The sequence below is a fragment of the Rhinolophus sinicus genome, unplaced genomic scaffold (genome assembly GCF_057876585.1).
Source record: "Rhinolophus sinicus isolate RSI-liver-muscle unplaced genomic scaffold, RSI-T2T HiC_scaffold_22, whole genome shotgun sequence".
Lineage (NCBI taxonomy): Eukaryota > Metazoa > Chordata > Mammalia > Chiroptera > Rhinolophidae > Rhinolophus > Rhinolophus sinicus.
In genome coordinates, this window is record NW_028290712.1 from 1458865 (window position 1) to 1477636 (window position 18772).

The following is an 18772-nucleotide window of genomic DNA, read 5'->3' on the forward strand; positions in this document are numbered from 1 at the left end:
AGCCGCCACAAGTCGATCAGTACCTAAATGGGGGAGTGGGAATGGATAAAAGACACTCACACAAATGCTGATGCGGCCGGTGTTCAGTGATGCTGAAGCCCCGAGTTTATTCTTCTTCACCAATATATGCAGTTTGAGTACGTGCAACTTAACAAAGAAAATATGCATTACCTTAGCAAATGTAAATTTTTAACTTTGACATAGAGGATACAAAATCACTGAAACTCCCAAAAGTAATTATCCTATCAATTACCCTGATAGCCATCAGTCTTCTGTGTCCGGGAACTGGCCGCTCCCGCCACATTCCTCAGTAGCTTGTAAGCACCCCCCAGGTGCAAGCAGAGACAATGCCTCAGGAGCGGAAACAGGTTATGCATTAACCGAGCCATTCTATTAAGGCTCGGAGTTAGCTGTAACCATGGCTCCCCACAACTGACTGTCAAAAATAACAGAGCATCATACAAATGTGCATCCTTCCTCTCCATGTACCAACACTCTGTAGACACTACTAAGCAAATGATGAGGGCAATCAAGAAATGCATGCCCTCACTTGTTAAGTATGATGAGTGGTTTTTGTTGAAAATGACCATCAGAGACTAGAAGACTTGATCTACCTGTATCTGGAGCTCACATTCATCCTGTAACACCCTTAGACGGGGCATATTTTGGAGCCAGCATTTACACCAATTGCATGTCAGTTCTTTCTACTCTTTGAAGTGTCAAGGTGGTTCCTGGCAAGTCATTTTTGCTAGGCCCAATATCCTCAATTGCATGAGAATAAAAGCTGTACAGAGCACAGAGAACAGTGGTGTCATACTCAGGGCTCAAAGTGGAATGATTGTCCTGGGTAAATTTCTGTGCAACAAATGGTACAAAACACCTCTGTGGCTACAGCGTCCAGGAGAGGGGATGATTACATCACAGTTGTCTTTTTTGTGACATATGAGGATACTCATATGCAATTGGCCAGGAGGCTGTTGGGCACAGTTTAAAACTCCTGTTCTGGGCAGAAAACAGAGTGTAAGTCTTTGATGAGAGCAAATTCTGTGGTGCTGCTCATGCTGGTTTTCCTACTGATACCCTCAGTGTCAGACCCTGCTGAGCAGTTTCCTGTTCACAGACCCTCCTGAGATAGCAACGTTCTGGAACCTTCATCTTGGCGTTTCAGGATGGTGAGAAATACACTTCTGTTATTGAAGCCACTCAGTCTATAACATTTTGCTATGAAAACTGGACTCTTTATTAGTCTGGGAGGGCAAACAAAAAGCACAATGACACAGTATGCTAATTATTCAAGAATGCTGTGATCAACCAAAGATAAAAGATCACTTGTACATTGACAATGCAATGTGGAAGGACTGGAACACTCATATGACTCTGCTGGATACATAGAATGATATAGTAACCTTGGAAAACTGTTAAGTATTTGTCCAGTATGTTGATAATGGAAATGTCACATGACCATTGATATATACACAATACTATTTAAAACGGATGCCCAGAAACTTCTGAACATAATTCAGCACTGCACTGTAGATAATGGCATAAATGTAGAAACACAATATTCGGTAAACTGATGAATGCATTAGCAAAAGGGTTAAATGTACAAAGTGAAACAAGATACAATCATAAAAGTTACACCAGTCCTCATACTGGCATCAGCAAGAAACAATCTTGAGAAACTGGCAAGAAAGCAGCTAGCACCGTCTCTCATTAAGATAACATAACGACAGTGTTAAATCCATAGGGAATGAAGGCAGCTCAGTGTTTTCCATGGCGCAATGTGTGGGGCAGTGTCGATAGGAAGTGTAAGTTTTATAGCTTGGATCTCTATTGTTTGCTTGTAATCAGAAAAATCATATTAGACAGAAAGGATTGAGGAAAGCACAATACTGTTGTCATATGACAAAACTGAAATGTATTTTTTAAAGGTTAAATTGGCAAACTGGAGGTGTGAAATTTACCGAAACAATGTAAGGTATATTCCCAATAAGCACGTCTCCAAAACCACAATTCTTCTATTGTTGTGATGGCATTGCCTCTTAGACCTTTGGGCAACAGCAGAAAGCTCCTCAGTTCTAAAAACAAACAACGTCAGTGAAATTTAGGTCCCAATGGAAGAAGTGCCCTTGCTAGAAACAAGTGTGGTTGTGGATATTCACCTGTAGGAGTAGATTACCATTTTACAGAGACAGCACTGATTTTGGAAAGGAGTTTTCACAGATTTCACAGATTGAAAGTGAGAGAATGATTACCAGTGAAAGAAGTCTATGAAAGAAAACATGATGGGACTCCTCACATGTAAGCAGAGATATTTCCTTCCAGTGGAAAGAAAATTGGTCAGAGAGCTGGTGCAACGGCTGTGTCTCTTGCGGGGTTCAACCTGGGCTATCCTGAGGAACTTGGAGTCTAAATCAGACTAACTTTCAGATTGTTGTAAATCTGCTGTGCCTCTCCCATTCCCTTCCATGTTACTGAGGCCTCATACAGTATGCCTATCTGTTTCATCTTATACATTTTGTGCATGTTGTGTGCATAACGTTAATACTCTGATCTTAAATGGAAGAAAATTCCAAATTTTCACACTTTTACTCAAAGAGTCTGTATATTTTACATGTGGTACTCCATGTGTGGTCAGAGAATCTATTGTGACTTCCAATTCTTTGTTACATCACTTGCTAAGGTTTGGTAGAGAGTGTCTTCCACGGAGAAATTCAGTGTCTTGACAAGTAAAATATGGAGAACTACAGAATATCCTATGCCAGCTACTGTGCCTACTCACAGAGAAAGTGGACATTTCATTCTTTGTTATGTAATTACTGGCAACCCTGACCTTGGATGAATTAAATCCAGCCATCTGAAATCATCCGGCTGACAGGCAGGCAGATTGAAATTCAAATTGCAGAACTATGGATCCCATCCTGCCTGTCAGAACTGACAGAGCACCATGCAAATGTGCATTCTTTCTCTCCATGTAACAACAATCGCTTGAACCTACTAAGCAAATGATGATGACAATCAAGAATCAGATGCCCTGCCTTGATAAGCATGATAAATATTTCTTGTTGAAAATCACCATCAGAGACTGGAAAACCTGAGCTTCTTCTATGTGGAGCTCACATTCATTTGGTAAGACTCCTACATGGGGCATATTTTGGAGCCCATGTCACACTAACGGCATGTCAGTTCTTGCTCCCCATTAAAGTGGCAAGTTGATTCCAGGCAAATCTTTATGGCTGGGCCAAGGGCCTCTGTAGTATGGGAAAGAAGACTCTATAGAGGACAGAGAATGGTGAAGTCACACTCATGGCTGAAAGTGGAAGGACTGTCCTGTATAAGTCCCTTGGCAGCAAAAGGTCCACAAAATCTCTGTAACTGAGGCCTCCTGGAGTGGGATGACGAGGTCACAATTGTCTTTTAGTGACACATCAGGATACTGATATGTGATTAGCCGGGGGCTACTGGGCATGGATTACAGCTCCAGCGTTTGGCAGACAACAGTTAGAGTTTCTGAGGAAACCCAGCTTTCTGTAGCTCTTCTTGATCAGTTCCTTACACCTGATGCCTTCAGCATCAGACTCTGTTGAGCATTTTCCTGTTGACAAACCCTGTGGAGAAAACAACCTACCAGCACCTTCATCTTGGAATTTCAATACGGTGACAAATACACTACTGTTATGGAAGCCACATGTTCTATAACATTTTGCATTGAAAATCTGAGACTTTATCAGTCAAGGATGGAAAATCGAAAGAACAATGAAATAATATGCTACTCCTTCAAGAATGCTGTAATCATCCAAAAAAAAATGTGTATTGAAAATGAAATTAAGAGATGAGGCGAGGAAAAATAGTGGCGTGAGGTAAGCCTCTGTAAAGCTTCCCTGGAATTTACAACAAATCGACCAACAACAACTCCACAAAGGACTCCCGGCCTAGCAGACAGGCAACGTGAAGAGGCCCACTACCAAAATCACCTACAGGTGGGAGATTTGTGCAGGGGGGAGGGGGAAAGGGAGAAGTGCGGAGACCGAGTCCCGTGGGCGCAGGACGCAGACCTAGATCAATGCTACGAGCTCGCTGCTCCTGAAACTACCGCAGCTGCGGGAGAGGGAAGAACTCGGACTGCTAGGGCTCCACTTATAGCCCACAAGGCTGAGGGGGCAGCAAATAACACGGCTGAACCCAACGCTCAGAGCAGAGACCTCAAAGAAAAGACTGAGAGAAGAAGGCTGAAAACGGTGGTTTAAGCCCTCACTGCCGAGCAGAGAATGGAAACCTTAGACACTGAGACTAGCTGACCCCTGCCTCCCAGAGCTCACCCTGCCTCCACCTGCCCAGTGCTAGAAACAGAAGAGTAGCTGAGTCAGATCAAAAGAACAGAATATTGCTGTTCTGAGAATTGTGGACCGCAGACAAAGATTCGCAGCTCAATTAGTACTGGCAAAGAGGAGGGAGCTGTGGAAGCAGGACTGGCTTTGGTGGCAGTCACTGCCATTGTTCTGAGCCACCTCTCACAACTCACCCCGGCCAGACCCCACCTATCTGGGTGGATCCCTGCAAGAGTAAACAGAACTGCTGAAACTTACGGGCTCTGAATCTGGAGCTGGAAGAGCTTTGGAACATCAAAAACTCTCTGCATACCCACCGGGATATTGCGCCCTGTGACCTAGAAAAACTATTAACAGAGGAGAGGCCCGTCTTCCAGGGAATACACCCATTATGTGAGAAGCTGGAATAGTGCAGAGAAAACACAGCACTACCGTGTGCGAGAAAAAAAATAAGCTGCAGTCGGAGAAAAAATAAAACATTCTACCAACAAATACTGGAAAATAAAAGAAAGACCACTTCTGATCAACCTGTTCTAGAAGCCACTCCTGTAGATGTTTAGGAAGAGAAATAGTAAACCAGCAATTGTCATGAATATCCAAGGCAACAAGAAAGCTCAGAAAGAAGGTGAAAAATCTCCAGAAAAGAAACTTAAACATACAGAAATATGTGACTTAAATGACATGGAATTTAAGTTTGCAGTTCTGGAAAAACTCAATGAGATGCAAGAAAACACAGATAGGCAGATAAATGAACTAAGAAACAAATCACAGAACAATCAAAGAACAGCATGAGTATTTGACGAAAGAGATTGAAATTTTTAAAAAAAGGACCAAATAGAATTTCTGGAGATTAAAAACTCAATAGAAGAAATTAAGAATGAAATAACCAGTTTAGGTAGTAGAGTTGACCAGATGCGGGAAAAAATCAGTGACATCAAAGATAGAAACCTGGAAATTACCCAATGGAAGACGAAAGAGACTTGAGACCTGAAAGAAATGAAAGAACTCTACAAGAACTTTCTGACTCCATCAGAAAGAGCAATATAAGAATAATTGGCATACAAGAAGGAGAAGAAAGAGAGAAGGGAACAGATAATATATTCAAACAAATTGTCTATGAGAACTTCCCAAACTTGTGGACAGAACTGGACCCTCGAATCCAAGAAGCAAACAGAACACCTAATTACCTCAATCCCAACAGGCCTTCTCCAAGGCACATTGTATTGAAGCTGTCTAAAATCAACAACAAAGAAAGAATCCTCAAGGCAGCCATGGAAAAGAAGACAGTTACTTACAAAAGAAAACCCATTAGATTATCATCAGATTTTTCAGCAGAAACTCTACAAGCCAGGAGGGGGAGTGGAACCAAATATCCAAAGTATTGAAAGAGAGAAATCATGAGCCAAGAATAATATATCCAGCAAAGATATCCTTTAGATATGAAGGAGGAATAAAGATCTTTCCAGACATACAGAGGCTAGGGAATTTTCTAATACACGACCTGCACTACAAGAAATACTAAAGGAGGCTATTCGACCACCATGAACAGGGACAATTTGTGGAAACCGAAACATAAAAAAGGGGAGAGTATAGGCCTGAACCAGAATACGGAAATGGAGATAGTAAACGTGCTGAAGAAAAAGGAATACTCTAACTATCAAACTTTACTTTACAAAAACTTAAGGGAAACCACACAAGAAATTCAGAAATTAAATGTATACTGTAATAAAAGAAGAAACAGGGAAACATCATAGAATACCACCACACAGAAATAAAAGACAACAACAAAAAGGCAACGAAACAATGGAGACACAGGCTTACCAGAAAACTAAAGATAGAATGACAGGAAATCCTCACATATCAATAATCACCCTAAATGTAAATGGACTGAAGTCACCAATAAAAAGGCACAGAGTAGCAGATTTGATCTAAAAACTAAACCCAGGCATATGCTGTCTCCAAGAGACACGTATCAGCTACAAGGACAAGCATAGACTCAAAGTGAAAGGGTGGAAATTGACATTCCAAGTAAATGTTACCCAGAGAAAATCAGGTGTAGCCATAAATATATCAGATTAAACAGACATCAAGGTGAAAATATAACAAGAGAGAAAGATAGACATTTCATAATAGGGAAGGGGACTGTACAACAAGAAGACATAACAGTCGTCACTAATTATGCCCTTAATCAGGGATAACTGAAATATACCAGGCAACTACTAACAGAACCGAAGGGAGAAATTGACCAAAACACAATTATACTAGGGGACTTAAATACATCATTGACAGCTATGGATAGATCATCCAAACAGAAAATAAATAACAAAATAGCAACCCGAAGTGACACATTAGATGAAATGGACATAATTGACATTTATAGAGCACTTCATCCTAAAACATCAGACTATACATTGTTTTCTAGTGTACACGGAACATTCTCAAGGATAGACAATATATTGGGACATAAAATCTGTGTCAGCAAATTTAAGAAGATTGAGATCATACCAAGCATATTCTCTGAACACAAGGCTTTGAAATTGGATATCAACTGCAAAAAGGAAGCGGGAAAAAACACAAACACATGGAGATTAAACAGCATACTTTTAAAAAATGACTGGGTCAAATAAGAAGTTAGAAGAGATCAAAAGATACATAGAAACAAATGACAATGAAAATGCATGCTACTAAAATTTTGGGGATGAAGCAAAAGCAGTTTCAAGAGGGATTTTATCTCATTACAGGCCTATCTCAAGAAACAAGAAAACTCCCAAATAAATACCCTCATGTTACAACTTAAAGAACTAGAAAAAGAAGAACAAATAAAACCCAAGGTCAGCAGAAGAAAGGAAATAACAAAAATCAGAGCAGAGCTAAAGGAAATAGAGAAGAAAGAGACAATAGAAAAAATTAATGTGACAAAGAGCTGGTCCTTAGAAGAGAGTAACAAAAGTGACAAACCTTTGGCTAGACTATGATAAAAAGAAAGAAAACACTAACAAAATCAGAATGAAAATGTGGAAACCATCACGGACACCACAGAAATACAAATCATCATCCAAGAATACTATGAAGGACTATATGCTACCAAATTCAATAACCTAGAATAAATGGACAAGTTCTTAGAAACATATAGACTTCTAAGGCTGAACCATGAAGAACTGGAAAATCTAAACAGAACGATCACCAGTAACGAAATTGAATCAGTCATCCAACACCTTCCCAAAAGCAAAAGTCCAGGACCAGATGGTTTCACTAGTGAATTCTACCAGATGTCAAAGAGGACCTAATACGAATCCTGCTCAAACTCTTCCAAAAAATTGAAGAAGAGACAGTACTCTCTCACTCGTTTTATGAGACCAACATTACCTTGATACCAAAACCTGGTAAGGACAGCACAAAAAAAGAAAACTACAGACCAATATATCTGATGAATGCCGATGCAAAAATCCTAAATAAAATCCTAGCAAATCAAATACAACAATGCATTAAAAAGATTATTCATCATGACCAAGTGGGGTTCATCCCCGGTGCACAAGGATGGTTAAACATTCGCAAATCCATCAATGTGATACATAACATAAACACAACAAAGGACAAAAATCATATGATTATATCAATTGATGCAGAAAAAGCATTTGACAAGATACAACATCCATGTATGATTCAAACACTTAATAACATATGTATAGAAGGAAAATACCTCAATATACTAAAAGCCATATATGACAAGCCCTCTGCTAATCTCATAATTAAAGGTGAAAAACTGAAGCCTTTTGCTCTACATTCAGGAACACAACAGGTCTGTCCCCTATCACCTCTGCTTTTCAACATAGTGTTGGAAGCCCTTGCCAGAGCAATCAGCAGTGAGAAAGAAATAAAAGGCATCCAAATTGGGAATGAAGAAGTTAAATTATCACTCTTTGCAGATGACTTGATGCTATATATAGAAAACCCTAAAGACCCCACCAAAAAGCTATTAGAAACAATCTACGGATACAGTAAAGTTGCTGGCTACAAAATCAACATACAAAAGTCCATTGCTTTCCTATGTACTAACAATGAATCTCAGAAAAAGAAATTCAAAAAACAATTCCTTTTGCAATTGCAGCAAAAAGAATAAAATACCTAGGAATAAACTTAACCAAGGATGTCAAAGACTTATGTGCTGAAAATTTGACATTTTTGAAAGAAATTGAAGAAGACACAAATAAATCGAAAGACATTCTGTGCTCATGGATTGGAAGAATCAACATAGTTGAAATGGCCATATTACCCAAAGCAATATACAGATTCAATGCAATCCCCATCAAAATCCCAATGACATTTTTTAAAGAAATAGAAGAAAAAAAAAATCAGATTTGTTTGGAACCACAGAAGACCCCAAATATCCAAAGCAATCTTAAGAAAAAAGAGCAATAATGGAGATATCACACTTCCTGACTTTTGCTTGTACTACAGGGCTACAATAATCAAAACAGCATGGTATTGGCAGAGAAACAGACACATAGACCAATGGAATAGAATTGAGAACCCAGAAATAAAACCACATAAATAAGGACAGACAATTTTTGACAAAGAGGCTAAAAACATACAATGGAGGTAAGACAACCTCTTCAATAAATGGTGCTGGGAGAATTGGATAGACACGTGCAAAAGAATGAAACTGGACTGTTATTTGTCACCATGTATCAAAGTTAATTCAAAATATATCACAGAGTTAAGCCTAAGACCTGACACAATAAACTGCATAGAAGAAAACATAGATATTAAACTTATGGACCTTGGGTTCAAAGAGCGTTTTATGAATTTGACTCCAAAGGCAATGGAAGTAAAAGCTAACATAAACAAATGGGACTATATGAAACTTAAAAGCTTCTGCACAGCAAAAGAAACCATCAACAAAATAAAAAGGCCACCAACTGAATGGGAGAAGATTTTTGCAAACAGTGCCTCCGATGAGGGAATAATATCCAAAATATACAAGGAACTCATGAAACTCAGCAACAGAAAAAGAAACAACTCAATTGAAAAATGGGCAGTGGACCTGAATTCACATTTCTTCAAATATGACATACAAATGGCACATAGATACAAGAAAAAATGGTCAAAATCACTAATCATCAGAGAAATGCAAATAAAAACCACAATGAGATATAACCTCACTCCAGTCAGAATGGCTATCATCAGCAAGACAAATATTAACAAGTGTTGGAGAGGCAGTGGAGAAAATGAATGTTCATATACTGTTGGTGGAATGCAGATTGGTGCAGCCGTTATGGAAGGCAGTGTGGAGGTTCCTCGAAATATTATGAATAGAATTACATTATGGTGCAGCAATCCCTGTCCTTGATGTCTACCCAAAAATCTGAAAACATTTATACATAAAGATACGTGTGCTTCAATGTTCAATGCAGCTTTTTTTATGGTGGCCAAGACATGGAAACAACCAGTTTCCTTCAATAGATGAATGGATAAAAAGTTCTGGTATGTATACAAAATACAATACTATTCGGCGGTAAGAAAAGATGATATAAGAACATTTGTTACAACATGGATGGATCTTGAGAGTATAATTTAAACGAAATAAGTCAGACAGTAAAATCAGATAACCATATGATTTCACTGATATGTGGTATATAAACCAAAACAACCAAAACAACAAGACAAACAAATGAGGAAAAATATAAAAAACAACTCATCGACACAGAAAATAGTTTAGTGGTTACCATTGGTTACGGGGGTGGGGGGTCGGAGATGACTGTAAATGGGATAAAATATATGGTGATGGAAGGAGAACTGACATTGGGTGGTGAACATACAATGGTATTTATAGATGATGTAATAGAGAACTGTACACCTGAAATCTATGTAATTTTAATAACAAATGTCACCCCAAAAAATAAAAATAAAAAGGAGAAGGCTCTGAGAGATAACGTAATGGTCCTCCTCAAATGTGATTGTAGCTATTTCCTTCCAGTGGAAAGAAACGATGATCAGAGAGCAGGGGCAATGGATATTGTCTCTTTTGGGGTTCAAACCTCAGCTGTCCTGAAGCACCTGGATTCTAAATCAGGCTAAAATTCAGATTGCTGTGGATCAGCTGAGTCTATTCGATTCTCTTCCATGTTACCGTGGGACTCCTACAGCATGCCTTTCAGTTTCATCTTTTACATTTTGCTTATGTTATGTCCCTTTTTTATACTCTGATCTTTCTAAATGAGGAAACCATTACCAATTTTCACCCTTTTACTCATAGAGTTTGTACATTTTGCATGTGGGGTACATGTGTAGTCAGAGAATCTATTGTGACCTCCAATTCTTCGTTATGTCACTTGCTAAGGGGTGGCAGAGAGTAATTTCCTTGGAGAAATTATGTGTCTTTGACAAGTAGAATATGGAGAACTACAATATATTCCGAGCCAGCTAGTGAGCACACACACAGAAAAAAAGTGTACTTTCCTTTCTTTCTTAGGTAATTCCTGGTGAACCTGATGTCTACCTAATTACAACCAACCCTCTGAAATCAGCCTGTTGATAGGCACATATCAGGAATTCATATGGCAGACCCATGGAGCCCAACCTGCATAACAGAACTGACAAAGCACCATACAAATGTGTATCCTTCCTCTCCATGTACCAACACTCCCTTCACACTACTCAGAAAAATATGAGGACAATCTAGAAATTGATACTCCTACTTGCTAGTTGTGATAAGTGGTTCCTTTGGAAAATAAGCACCAGAGACTAGAAGACTCGATCCCTTTCTATCTGAAGCTCACATTAATCTGGTAACACTCTTTGATGGGGCACTTTTTGTGACAAGCACTCACACCAAATACATATCAGTTCCTTCTCCTCTTTGAAGTGGAAAGGTGATTCCTGGCAAGTCATTAGTGCTGGGCCCAGGGCCTCTGTAGGATTAAATAAGGCTCTATGGAGCACACAGAATGGTGAAGTCAAACTCAGGGCTCAAGGTGGAAAGACTGTCCTGAATGAGTCTCCGGGAAGCAATTGGTCCAAGGGACTTCTATATCCAGGGCTGCTGTATCCTGGAGAGGGGGTGATGATGTCATAGTTGTTTTTTTTGTGACACATGAGGTTACTGATATGTGATTGGCTAGATGGCTGCTGTGCATGGATTTCAGCTCCAGTGCTGGGCACACAATAGAGTGTGTGTCTGTGAGGAGAGTGATTTCTGTGGTTCTGCTCGAGCTGTTCCTTCCTCCTGACGCCCTCGTCTTCAGACCCTCCTGAGCAGTTTCCTGTTAACAGACCATCTGAGAAAGCAACGTTCTGGCACCTTCATCTTGGACTTTCAGGACAGTGAGAAATACACTTTTGTTATTGAAGCCACACAGTGCATAACATTTTACTATGAAAATTGGACACTTTATCAGTCTGGGAGGTAATATAGAGCACATAATGGGACAATATGCTACTCCTTCAAGAATGCCATGATCCACCAAAGAGAAAGGATCACATGTGCATTGACAATGCGATGTAGAAGACCCAGAACACTTTTATGTCTCTGCTGGATACATAGAATGATATAGGTGCACAGGAAAACAGTTTACTATTTGTGCGGGACATTGAGAATGAAAATATCACCAGACCATTGATATATACACAATAGTGTTTAAAATGGATGCCCAGAAACTACTATACAAAATTCAGAACTGCACTGAAGATAATGTTAAAAATGTAGAAACAAACATCATGTCAACTGATGAATGCATTAGGGAAGGTTTTATATGTTTAAAATGAAACTAGTTACAGTCATGAAGGTGACAGAACTTCTGATGATTGCTACCCTAAAAATGTATCATGAGAAATTGGGAAGAGAAAGAAGTTTGCAAACTAGGCCACTTATGCTGTCTCTCGATTAAGGTACCTGAACGACCATGTCAAATTCATAGGGAAGAAACACAGGTCAGTGTTTCCCAGAATGCAATGTGTGGGGCAGAGTGGATGGGAACTGAAATTTGCATGACATGGGATTCTAGTGATAGCTTGCCATCAGAAAAAATGGTATTACACAGCAAGTATTGAAAAACCACAGTGCAGTTGGCATATTACAAAACAGAATTGTATTTTTTAAATGTTCCAATGGCAGACTGGTGGTGTGAATTTTCCCAAAAAAATGTAACAGTTATTCCCAGTAGGGCACGTCTCAAAAACCACAAGTCCACTAATGTTTTAATGTCCCTGCCTTCTCGAAACTTTGGGTTACATGAGAAAGCTCCTCAGTACTGAAACACTGTCAGTGAAACTTAGGTCCCAATGTGCCCTTGCTAGATAAGTATGGTGGTGCATAGTTCCCTAATGGAGTAGCTTCCATTTTACTGAGAGAGCGCTGATATTGGAAAGGAATTTTCATAGATTTCATTTACTGTGAATTGAAAGGGAGAGAATTAATACCCATTGAAAAAGTCTCTGAAAGAAAACGTGATAGGCCTCCTCACCTGTGTGCATAGATATTTCCTTCAAGTAGAAAGGAAAAATTAGTCAGCATGTCAGGGCAATGGCTGTGGTCTCCTGTGGGGTTCAAGCCTGGGCTATCTTGAAGGAATTGGAGCCCAAATCAGACTACAACTCAGATTGCTTTTGATCTGCTGGGTCTCTCCCATTCTCTTACATGTTACTGAGGGTTTTCTATGCTTTGCCTATCTGTTTCATGTTTCAATTTTTGTGCACGTTGTACACTTTCATACTCTGATCTTCATAGTTGAGGACACATTACAAATTTTCACACTTTTACTCATAGTCTTTACACTTTTATGTGGGATTCCATGTGTGGTCAGTGAATCTATTGTGATTTCCAATTCTTATGTCACCTGCTGAGGGGTGGCAGAGTAGTGGCTTCCCTGGAGAAATACAGTGTCTTTGACAAGAGACTATTGAGCACTACACTATATATTGAGCCAGTACTGAGCCCACACACAAAGAAAGTGAACCTCTTTTCTTTCTTAGGTAATTCCTGGCAAACCTGAAATCTACTGATTACATCCAACACTCTGATATCAGCCGGTTGATAGGCATATATCGGGGAATGCAGATGGCAGAATAATGGAGCCCATCCTGCCTGTCAGTTCTGACAGAGCACCACACAAATGTGTATCCTTCCTTCTCCGTGTACCAAAACTCCCTTTACTCTATTCAGCCAATGATGAGGACATTCAAGAAACTGATGCCCAAACTTGCTAGGTATTATAAGTGGTTCTTGTTGGAAATCACCAGGATAGATATGAAGACCCATTCTGTTTCTATTTGCAGCTCAGATTCATCCGCTAACACTGTCTGATGGGGCATTTTTTGGAGTCAGCACTCACACCAACTGCATATCAGATCTTTCTCCACTTTGAAGTCCAAGGTTATTACTGGCAAGTCATTATGTCTGTGTCCAAGGACCTCTGTAGTATGAGAAAGAAGGCTCGATGGTGCATAGAGTATGGTGAATTCACACTCAGGGCTCAAAGTGGAAGGACGGATCTGGATAAATTTTCTGGGAAGCAAATGGTCCAAAACACTTTTTTGGCTGTGGCTTCAAGAAAGGAGATGATGATGTCCCAGTTGTCTTTTGTGACACATGTGGATACTGAAATGTGAACTTATCAGGTGGATTCTGGGCACGGATGATAGCACCAGCACCTGGCAGACAACACAGTGTGAGTCTGTGAGGTGAGTGACTTCTGTGGCTCTGCTCGAGCTGTTCCTTTCTCCTGACACCCTCAACATCAGACCACGCTGAGCAGTTTCCTGTTGACAGACCCCCCTGAGAAAGTAACGTTCTGGTACCTTCATTGTGGAATTTCATGACGGTACCAGAAATACACTTCTGTTATTGAAGCAACAGTCTATAACATTTTGCTTTGAAAACCAGACACTTTGTTGGTCAGGATGGGAAAATTGAAAGCAGAATGAGAAAATATGCTACTCCTTCAGGAATGCTGTGTTCAACCGAAGGGAAAGATCACATGTGTGTTGACAACGTGGTGAAGAAGAACTGGAATGCTCACATGTCTCTGGTGGATACATAGAATGATATAGTTACCATGAAAAACAGTTTGCTATTTGTCCAGTATGTCTACAATGAAAATATCACATGACTATGGAATTATATACAATACTGTTTAAAATGGATGCCCCAAACTCATAAACAGAATTCAGAACTGCACTCTAGATAATGAAAATAATGTCGAAACACAATATCAGGTCAACAAATTAATGCATAAGCGAAGGTTGCATATGTATAAAATTGAAGAAGATACAGTCATACAGATGACAGAAGTCCTGATATTGGCCACTGCAAGAAAGTATTTGAGAAAATGGCAAGACAGGGAAGCTAGCATCCCAAGGCCACATACGCTGTCTCTCCACTAAGACAACAGACCAACAATGTCAAATTCATAGGGAGGAGGACAGGTCAGTGTTTCCAGGATGCAAGGTGTGAGGCAGCGTGAATGGAAAGTGAAAGTTGCATGATTTGGGTTTCTATTGATTGCTTGTAATCAGAAAATTGGTAATAGACAGCAAGGATTGAGGAAAGAAAATTTGGTGGCATATTACAAAACTGATTTGTATCTATTAAAGGTTCCAATGGCAAACTGGTGGTATGTATTTTATCAAAAATCATTGGGGATATTTACAGTAGGGCACCTCTCATAAACCACAAGTCCTCTATTGATGTGATGACCCTGCATCCTAGGCCCTCAGGGCCACATGAGTAAGCTCCTCATTTCTAAAAGCAAACACTGCCAGTGAAATTTATGTCCCAGTGGGAAAAGGGCCTTTGCTAGAAGTGTGGTGGAAGATAATTGCCTGATGGAGTAGATTGCCATTTCACAGAGAGAGCACTGGTTTGGAAATGAGTTTTCTCAGGTAACATTCACTGATAAGTTAAAGAGAATCATTACTCATTAAAAGAAGTCTCTGAAACAAATGTGATAGGCTTCTTCACCTGTGAGCATAGAAATTACCTTCGAGTAAAAAGGAACGATTGCTCAGAGAGCAGGGGCAATGGCTGTGGTGTCTTACGAGGTTCAGGCTTGGGCTATCCTGAATGAACGGGAGTCTAATAGGGCAAAACCTTGGATTGCTGTGGATCTGCTTTGCCTCTCCAATTCTCTTCCATGTTACTGAGGGCCTCGTACGGCATGTCTATCTGCTTCATCTTTTACATTCCACAATGTTGTGTGCATTACTTTAATACTCTGATCTTCATAATTGAGGAAAAATTCCCAATTTTCACACTTTTACTCATAGAGTCTGTACATTTTGCATGTGACACTACATGTGTGGTCAGAGAATGTATTGTGACATCCAATTCTTTGTTACGTTACCTGCTAAGGGGTGAACGAGAGTCACTTCCCCAGAGAAATTCAGTATCTTTGACAAGTAAAATATGGAGAACTACAATATATACTTATCCAACTACTGAGCCCAAACAGAAAGAGAGTGGACCTTCTTTTCTTTCTTACATAATGCCCGGTGAACCTGACCTCTACTTAATTATATCCAATACTCTGATATCAGCCGGTTGATAGGCATGCATCAGGGGATTCTGATGGCAGACCCATGGAGTCCGTCATGTCTGTCAGAACTGACATAGCACCATAGAGATGTGTATAATTTCTCTCTGTGTACCAACACTCCATTAACACTACTCATCAAATGATGAGGACAATCAAGTACCTAATGCCCAAACTTCCTATCTATGATAAGTGGTTCTTTTTGAAAATCAGCATCAGAGATTAGAAGATCCAATCTGCTTCTATGTGAAGTTCACAATCATCTGCTAACACTGTTTGTTGGGGCACTTTTTGGAGCCAGCGCTCTCACCAACTGCATGTCAGTTCTTCCTCCTCTTTAAAGTGGCAATGTGATTCATGGCAAGTCATTATGGCTGGGCCCAAGGGCCTCAGTAATATGAGAAAGAAGGCTCTACGGACCACAGAGAATGGTGAAGTCACACTCAGTAATCAAAGTGCAAGGACTGATCTGGATAAGTCTTTCAGAAGCAAAGGGTCCAAGGCACCTATGGCTTTGGTGTCCTGGAGAGGGGAGGATGATGTCACAGTTGCCTTTTTTTGACACATGATGATACTGATATGTGATTGGCCAGGCGGCCACTGCACACAGGTTAAGCTCCAGTGTAGGGCAGATAACAAATTCTGAGTCTTTGAGGAGAGCAACTTCAGCAGTTGTGGTTGGCTCTTTCTTTCTCCTAATGCATTCACCATAGAATCTGCTGAACAGTTTTCTCTTGACAGACTCTTATGAGAAAACAACGTTCTGGCACCTTTATCCTGCACTTAAAGGACGGTGAGAAATATACTTATGTTATAGAAGCCACACAGTCTATAAACTTTTGCTATGAAAACCAGAGACTTTATCAGTCAGGGAGGGAAAATTGAAAGCACCATGAGACAATATGCTACTCCTTCAAGAATGCTGTGATCAACCAAAGAGAAAAGATCACATATGTATTGACAATGAGATGTGGAAAACTGGAATGCTCACATGACTCTGCTGAATACATTGAATGATATAGCTACCATGGAAGTTCACACTTTGTCCAGTATATTGAGAATGAAAATATCAGGTGACCAATGGTATGTGCACAATATTGTTTATAGCGGATGCCCAGAAACTCCTATGCATAGCTCAGAACTGCACTGTAGATAATGGCAAAAATGTAGAAACACAATATCAGGTCTACTGATGAATGCATTAGCAAAGGTTGTATATGTATAAAATGAAACAAAATACAGTCATAAATGTGACAGTAGTTCTGATGCTGGCCATGGCAAGAAAGTTAGTTGAGAAATGGCAAGAGAAAGATGCTTGCGGCCAAAGGTATCATACAGTGTCTCTTGATTAAGGTAACAGACAAACAATGTCAAATTCATAGGGAAAGAAGACAGGTTAGTGTTTCCCGGTGCAAGTGGGGGGCACCTTGGATGGGAATGGAAAGTTGCATGTCTTGGGTGTCTATTGATTGCTTGTACTTAGAAAAATGCTACTAAACAGCAAGGACTGAATAAAGCACAATGCTGTAGTCATATGACAAAAGTGAATTGTATTTCTTAAGGTTCCAATGGCAAGCTGGAGGTGTGAATTTTACCAAAAATAATATAATGGATATTTCCAGTAGGGCACCATGAGACAAAATCCTATTCCTTAAAGAATGCTGCGCTCAAACAAAGAAAATAACATCACATGTGCATTGACAATGCGATGTGGAAGAAGTGGAACACTCACATGTCTTTGCTGGATACATAATATGATATACTTACCATGGAAACCAGTTCGCTATTTGTGCAGTATTTTGAGAAAGAAAATACCACGTGACCATTGATGTATACAATCTAGTGTTTAAAATGCATGCCCAGAAACTCCTAAAGAGAATTCAGAACTGCAGTTGAGATAATAACAAAAATAAAGAAACATAATATCAGGTTAAATGATTAATGCATCAGAGAAAGTGCTATATGCACAAAATGAAAGAAGACACAGTCATAAGGTGACAGAAGTCCTGATACTGGCCACCACAAGAAAGTACGTTGTGAAATTGGCAAGAGAAAGAAACTAGCATCCTAAGGACACATATGCTGTCTCTCCAATAAGATAACAGAACGACAATGTCAAATTCATCGGGAAAGGAAGCAGGTTAGTGTTTGCCTGGACGCAAGGTGTAGGGTAGCATGGATGGGAAGTGAAAATTGCATGGCTTGTGTTTCTATGATAGCTTTTAATGAGAAAAAGTATGAGACCGCAAGGATTGAGGAAAACACAATGCTGTTGGCATATTACAAAGCTGAATTGTATTATTTAAAGGTTTCAATGGTAACCTGGTGGTGTGAATTTTACCAAAACAAGGTAAGGGATATTCCTAGTAGGGCATGTCTCCTAAATCACAAGTCCTATAATATGATGGCCCTGCCTCCTAGACCTTTTGGGCTACATGAGAAAGGTCCTCAGTTCTAAAACAATCACTGGCAGTGAAATTTAGGTCCCAATGTGAGTGGTAACCTTGCTAGAAATGAGTGTGGTGCTGGATATTTGCATGATGGAGTAGACTACTTGTTTACAGAGACAGCTGTGATTTAAAAAAGAGTTTTCACATATTTCATTCACTGTGAACTGAAAGGGAGAGAATCATTCCACATTAAAATAAGTTTCTGAAACCAAATGTGATGGGCCTTCTAACCCATGAGCATAGAGATTTCCTTTCAGTGGAAATGAAATATTTTTCAGAGGTCCAGGGCAATGGCTGTGGTCTCTTGTGCGGTTCCAACCTGGGCTATCCTGAAGGACCTGGAGTCTAAATCAGGCTAAAACTTGGAATGCTGCAGAACTGCTGTGACTCTCCATTTCTCTTTCATGTTACTGAGGGTCTCCTATGGCATGCCTCTCTGTTTCATCTTTTACATTTCGCACATTTT